Source organism: Epinephelus fuscoguttatus, linkage group LG1, assembly GCF_011397635.1.
Source record: "Epinephelus fuscoguttatus linkage group LG1, E.fuscoguttatus.final_Chr_v1".
Lineage (NCBI taxonomy): Eukaryota > Metazoa > Chordata > Actinopteri > Perciformes > Serranidae > Epinephelus > Epinephelus fuscoguttatus.
In genome coordinates, this window is record NC_064752.1 from 42,147,465 (window position 1) to 42,155,160 (window position 7,696).

The 7,696-nt window shown below is 40.6% G+C and overlaps 1 long non-coding RNA gene across 1 annotated transcript; it reads right to left on the minus strand.

Annotated features, from left to right (window-relative positions):
• Positions 1 to 2,304: 2,304 nt before the first annotated feature.
• Positions 2,305 to 3,971, minus strand: LOC125886928 (uncharacterized). Its single transcript, XR_007449108.1, has 3 exons — positions 3,887 to 3,971; positions 3,066 to 3,117; positions 2,305 to 2,788 (listed from the first exon to the last, which is right to left on the minus strand). It is a non-coding gene; the product is annotated as an uncharacterized LOC125886928 (long non-coding RNA).
• Positions 3,972 to 7,696: the final 3,725 nt, after the last annotated feature.

Consider the following 7,696-nt stretch of genomic DNA (forward strand, 5'->3'; position numbering starts at 1 on the left):
ATGTACCAAAGTCAGACAGATGACTCAATGCTTGTTAGCCTTTTAGCCCCTGGGTACTATTCCTGCATTCTGCAGAGCTCAGTGAGACTCTACTGCAGCTTGGTTGATAGTTAGACAACTTTTAGTGCTGTGGATGTTCATAATAATATTGCATATTGATTTAAATTCTTTTGTCTGCAGGTCATTTGTCAATGAAACATAATTTCCTTCATTTACACTCTATACCTGCACATCTTCTTCCTCTCCAATACTTGAAAATACCCTATGGATACTGACTGTATGAGCCCAAAACTGTGAAAACCCAAAGAAGGACCAAGTTAGGAACTTAATGCGACTCTGTCTTGGAACACAGTATCCAGTTCTGAACACATTTATGGTTGTAGCAGTCCCTCAAGAGGATCCCACATTGCTTCCCATGATTCATGTTTGTTGACATGTCTGCCAGCTCTGCCTACCTAATTTGCATATTGACATCTGATCACAAAGCAGGCACAATCATGATAATGACAATGATTATCGATGCCAGGTGTAAATGCAAAGGCCCCGTAATTAGACGTTATTATCCAGATAATGTATCCATACAGATTGCATGTTAATACCAGGTGAAACTGAGGTCTATTTGCAATCTGCCTCAGTGAACACAATCATAAGAAAAACATGCTGGCTTAACTGAGGGAAAAATGATCAGGGCATCAGCAGCAGCTCCAGAATCGCTTAGTTAGAGCAATCTCTGCTGATTTATATTTATGTGGTTTTAAAAATGTTCTGACAGCGCTCTGAGCACATTAAATGGGATTGTGCTTTGGAGGAGGGAATCAGAACAATATCATCATTGTCCCTGATCTCGGCACGCAAATAGCTCAGTTGTAAAAATGCTGATTTATATTTATGTGATTTTAAAAAGGTTCTGACAGTGTGCTGAGAACATAAGATGGAACTGTACTTCAGAGGACAGGGGAAGATATTTGCTATTGCCTTTGAAAATTGATTTCTTTTGCCTGTAAATAATTTAATATGAGATAAGCCTCTGGGTTTGAAGTTTGCCTCTGCCAGGTCTCGATATCCCCTCGGCCTGTTGAAAGGCTTGGTTTGCCCCAGTGCAGCAACACCGCTTTTCCAGGCACCGATGATGACCACATTAAAATGCTCAGTGAGGTTTTAAAGTCTGGAGGAAAAAAATCCAAAATCAATCTTTAGATGATTAACTACCATTTTCAGTTGCAGTGAACTGAGTAATGTGCACCTGGGAAAATATCTTAAAATCCCTTTTCTCAATCTAAAAGAGGCCATTGTATAAAATTATCAAGGCAGCATGCAAAGCAACAATATTTATTGTTGCTTAGTTACTGTATGCCTTATTTTTCCTTTCATGCTGTTGCAAATTATGTTTGCTAAATAATGGATGAATAGAGGGAAATGCGATTTGCTCATAACCAGGTTCAGAGAATGAAGGGGTTAACAGTGATTCCGAACGCAGCTATTAGGTGGCCGTGACCTATTAATGATGTTAGTCAATGGAACTGACTGCCCATGTTCAAGCAATACTCTTCATTACATCATCATTGCCACTCTAACTGATTACTGTCAAACACGGTCAAGCCTTTTTTCCCAAACACTGCGTCTCCATTAGGACTGTGTAATGCTCCAGGGACTGCCTTCTCTAATCGCATGTATCACTGACACCAGCACATATTTGTCATGCAGAGTGCACCATAAGCCCAATGTTGAGGCATTATGCTGCTAGCTCTGGCATGCATTAGGATAACTGGTATTCCGTAAATATTAGTCTTGCAACACATTTTCAGCTTGAGCGACTCTGTTCATATTAAGAGGTGACAAACAGATGGGATGTGCGTGCTACAAAAAGAGGCAGGCTTAGGGCTGTCAAATCAATTCTGGGAGAAGTTGTAATGCTGCCTATGCTAAGCGATCCCTTAATTAAATACAAAGACCGATGCAGCTCCATCTCTTCTGCTTTGAGTATCGGAGGAAAAGAATCCACACTATTCAAAGGGCTCCTTATTATCACCAATAAGCAAGCTGTGTTGGATCATTCAAATCGAATTTCACTCAAGCAACAACCCGAAATTGCCATAGCAGGTGTTTGAGCATAAAAATTGCTTCTGATTGTTGCATTGTTAAAGTTGTATAATTTTATAACTTTGACAACTCCAGTCCCAAGTAATAATAATAACAATAATAATAATAATAACTGTGTTTACTTTTCAAGCAAAACACAGAAAGCATTTTTAAAGGAAGGGAAATAAAGTGCAATTACAAAATATAAAGTACCATACGAGCATCTGTAGCACAAAAGATGTTAAACCAACTTCAGACAGGAAGAAAGAAATCTATCAAAAAAAATCTCTATAAAAGATATAAAACCAAAATCAGCAGATGGATGTACTAACATGACAAAACACTATAATGCAACAACAAAACAGCCATTAGTCATAAAGGTGAATCGATAAAAATATGTTTTGTATCAGGGTTTAAAAACACAGACAGTGCCATTGAACTGCACACTAACTGTACTTGAATTGTTAGAGACTTCTTTTAGACACAATGAGAAAGTCTTTGGCAATGAGACGCCATTGACCATGGACGTCATCATGTTTCAATGGGGTAGAGATGTCGTGAGTAGTGCAGGATACCACCCGCTGGAGTCTAGACAGTGCTGGTCATGGTGGTTGTGGTGGTGATGAATGAAGACGATACTGAGGTCTGGATGGATGAGAGGAGGAGTGGGCTTCTGCTGAGCTCAGACCTGTGTGCTGGACATGATTAACTGGAGGAGAATGGGGTGGAGGAGGGTTGCAACAATTAGCACTGAAATGATAGTGGACAGCAACAGAGTGGAGACCTGGACAGTAAAGACATCATTGGCTGATAGAGATCGTGGCACAATCTGGTTGGTTAAACTGAAAGAAAGAACGCTCATAATCAGCTGATAAGAGAAAGCAGTGAGACAGAGGGTTGGGGGTGGCTTGAGGGAAGTGTATATTGTACATAAATCTGTTCAGTATGACCTCTAAAACTAAAACATGTTGAAAAAATATACCTACCTTTGTGCCCATTGGGAAATATAGGCTGTGACTGTTAATGACGTCAGAAGGCCTAAAAGGTGACACAAGAAGAAATGCTGTGTGAGATTTAGAATAGGAGCTTAAATTCCCACAACTTTTAAATAAAAACTGTGAAATCAGTTAATCATTTTTTAGGTTTTTACATGTCCTTTTACATTGAATTGCCTTGTCTGTTTTATGTTAATTATATCTTTTTTCATGTGAAACACTCAGTGCCTATAATGCCTTTATTGTAAAGCACTTTCTGCTGCACTTCTTGTATAAAAGGTGCTTTATAAATTATGTTTTAGTAGTAGTAGTAGTAGTATTACCCCACAAATCCCTCCACACAGAGCACTCTTGTTTGGAGTGACTTTTTTTGTACTAACTTCCTGTTGGAGGCGAACTGAAAAGGCATACTATTTCAAGACACAGCAGAATGTAGTGGATTTTTTTTAGCATGACATACCTAAACCAAATGTTTTTTGGTTAATTGAGATAGCTCAATCAAGTTTAATTAAGTTCAACATGTTTTTCATTAAGATATAATTACTTAAATCATGTTCTACTAAAACGATAAGGAAAACATTAAAAAGACAAATCATGGGCTATATGAACATTTGTTATACATTTTAAACAGCATATTGTCACTATCCATGCTCAGGGAACAGGACAAAAAGTTGGAGACCACACACTGCATTACTTTTAACAAAGAAATGTAGTAATTAACTTAGAAAAAATAGAATCAAAATCATTTGGAAGTGTTGCATGGATGTGTGTTTGCAAGTAAAGTGGGGGAAAATGTGTGTATGTGTAAGAACCTGAGGATCAAAAAGCCGCAAACCACTAAACAAAGAAAAGGAGGCCTCAAACAACCCCTGCAGCATGTGCTGGAGGTCCAACCAGGAAGTGCAGAGAGAGACTGCCTGCACAGAGCTGAGCCTTTCTGCTCAGACCTGCTGGCCACACCCACACCCAGCCAGGTGTCAGCCATCAGCATGATGAGCAGGCAGCATCAGGACATGGAGGGTTCTCCTCCTTCCATCACAATATGATAAGGTGCCTGTCAGAAAATATATGAATAAAGATGTTGATAACATGTGAATTTATTTAGTTTCTCCGATATGACGTGACACCATCATCACATCAGGTCAAAGTGAAAGGGTCAGAATGAGCTAATGGGTGAGCTAAACTTGGGGAGAGATTGTGGTAGCGGGAACTAATCAATGGAGTGGACAAGCTGAACAGGCTAAAAAAAGACAAGAAAACTGCCAGGAAAGTTTTGGAGCTGCTTTTCAGATCCATAAAATATCCTGGACACAAGGGACTTCCACTGTGGAGTCATATCCATGGAGTTTTATAGCGGCTTTGATGGAGCGGCAGACGAGCCCATGTAATGTTATGATCTGCCCAAGGGACGTGAGTGGCTTCAGCAAAGAGACAACTGGATGTCCGACATCATTCAAAAGGAAATATTAGAAACTTTGACCTATGCTGACCAGAGAGAAATGGTGTCTGAGGTGAGGGAGCGCTCCTCAACCAAATTGTTAGAATAACTGTTTGAATTGTATGTTTCTGCAAACGGATATATAACATTTGTGGGTTATTATGTAGCAGACGTTTTAACAATATTGTGGTTAACATGTGGTTATGGTTAAAAAAAACAATCTTGCTTTGGCTTAAATGCCCTCTTCACAGCTTGATATGCTGACAATGTCTCACTAAAAAATGTCCGGTTTTGTCATTTGTTTTGTCTGCAGTGGACTGCAGCTGCTAGCCATCTCGCCTAAGCATGTCCACATAAACACATATTTATGGCAGCACCCCTGAGTGAAAATATGTTCCTGCACTTATGCAGAGATATGTCAGCACTTTAGGAATACCTGCAGAGAGCCCTCAGCCATGGGCACAGATCCCGCCAACCTTTTACCCTCCCCTGGTTCTCTGGTGGAGGAGCAGAGTGCAGTATGTACTGTATGCAGACAAGTATGCAATAGGACAAAATTCAGGTATTGGAAGCGTTGTGATTTTTGAAGTTATTTCGCAGTCTGAGTATTATGACCAAATCATGTTTGAGCGGCAGGCAAACAGTCCTTGTGGAAGGGCCATGGGCAGATTATGAGACAATGGGCCCCTGGGCACAGATATTCAAAGGGCCCCACCACAATACACAAATTTTGTTGTGGTTTTGTGTTTCTTTGTAGTTGTTATGCATCTTTTTGTGTGGTCTGTGTCACTTTATGGGCATTTTATGTCTTTTTTTGTTGTTGTGTTTCTCTTTGAGGTCATTTGAGTCTCTTCCTGGTCGGTATGTGCTAATTAGACATTTGACATTTTGAAAGTGAAGGCTAGGGAGGCTTCTGACACTTTAGGCCCCTGGGCCTGTGCCCAGTGGGCCCATTTAATAATCAATCCATGGGCAGTGTTGAATGCACTGGCAGAAAAGCAATCTTGAAACCCATCAGCCATTGTCTGATGACCGTTTAGCTTTATATTAGCTTTTTAAAAATGTATCTGTATTCATAAGCAGATATGCAGTTTATAGTGATTGGCTGAAATGACCGGTACACAGAAGAGGAATTCTTGGCCCGGATATCAGCTTGCTTCTGTAGATCTCCCAAGTGAGTGCCCACTGTCGGCTGCACTCCAGTGTCCACGCACCCTTCGATTTGAAGCCTCCACCATGCTCTGCGGGCCCTGGCTCTCCTCTCACCCACTATGACTGCTTCATCCAGCTTCTGTAAAGTCTCTAGCCTGCACCAAGAGCCCTGGCTTGACTCTCAGCCACCTCACTCTATCCCACAGCCTCTAAGCAGCCCTCAGCAAGCTCCACTGACCTAGGCTGTGCAGTTCTCCTATGCAAGAGAACCAGAGGGAGGGCAGGAGGTCAGTGGGGTTCATGCCCACGTCCTTGGGCTCTAGTTTAGTTTCTTTGCACAATAATTAAGATACAAAATGCATACATACAATGGAAAAGACAGTAATTACAGTGCAGGACTGGAAGGAGGGCAGAAAGCCTGAGTCAGAGTCCTCCAATATTTAAAAAAAAAAAATAAAAAAAATACAACATTACTCATCAAAAACAAAACAGGCAAACAACAAACAAAGGACAGCAGACCCTCTATTGGTTTTCCTCCAGTGTCCACATAACCCTGGATGCGAAGCTGTGGACTTTGTCATCTTTTTTTTTCTGGGGATTTCGTGCCTCTACTTTCTAAATGTTTGTTTGCTTGGATTGGACGAACAATATTTCATGCTCTAGCCATCACGGCACAGTAGGGCTGGACCTGTCCCTCCAGACCATGTTTTCTACCACTAACCATGATTGAGTCACATAAGACAGTCTCCCTGACTGAACTTAAGCTAAGCTTCATTGCCCCAAAGCCAGAACAGCAAAACATCCATCACCCCAAGAGACTTAAACCACTCGATCTGAGAGGCCTTTTGAAACAGGAAGGAGTAGAAAACTTTGCCAAAATCCACTGACAGGTCATGTAAAGTCAGGTATATAATTTTAAAGTAGATTCAGAGAGGAATTGGCAAGTATTGAAAAGAAGTTGAGCTGATGTGGGAAAAAATGTCTTAGTCAGTATCCTGGCTGCAGAATCCTGCCTAAATTGGAAGCTGAGCTCCAGCTCCAGTGTTATAACAGGTAAACAAGGAGTTTCAAGGCTCAGGCAGAGGAATAAAAAACATGACTCATTTCTTCAGTACTGCTGGAGGACAAACGCTGATGTTGAAATATTCCTAAATCTGGTAAAACATGACGAAAAACAACTTTGCAAAAATAACCAAGTTCTTGGAAACTACTTGATGTTAGGAATAAGGGTGCTAACAGTGGCTTTGTTTGTGTAGGAAGGTGGTCAGAGACTATAATTTGGCCCTCTGGGTTGTTGGGGATCAACTGAAGAAAGTTTTAAGATTGTTGACATCAGGTATGAAAGTACATCAAAAGTTGTCCTGCAAAATCATTTATACAATTGAAGGAAAACTGGTCTAATGTAAAAAAATAAATAAATAAAAGACTGTGTCATCTGCATACCTACAAGTCTGCTAATGAAACACTATGATGACGATGGTAAATGGAATGTTTTAATGCTAGGATGAACAGAAAACAGATCAGTATTAAAACTATTTTTTTAATAGGAAGGTGCTATTTTTTTCTTTTTACATCAAACTGTTTGTATTTGTTCAGGAAATTAAAGCTAGTGTTTGTTAAATCAAGTCAGTTCCAGAAGTCAGGCCCACAAATCAAAACTCAAAAAGTCAAAAAGATCAAAAAGTTACAAGAAAGACATCTACAAAATGTTCTATCTGTTGTAAGAGCAAACAAGCAAATGACTCTGAAGGAAACATTCACATGAGCCCACTCTTCATAATTACAGGTAAGCAGGTCTGGCACTAAGTGGGGGGCAGAGCATGTGAGTGGAGCAGACCGGGTGAAAATTTCCACTCCTCGCTCGCAGACCTGTCACTTTGCACTGCTTGTCCGCTCCGCTTGGTTCTGCGCATTCTTTGCTCCGCTCCGCTCCATTCCATCATAAATTTTATCCCACTCCACTCGCTCACCGCTCCGCTCAAAAAAACTGCGTCGTACTACCCTAACCTGTAATCTTCTATTCACAAATAAA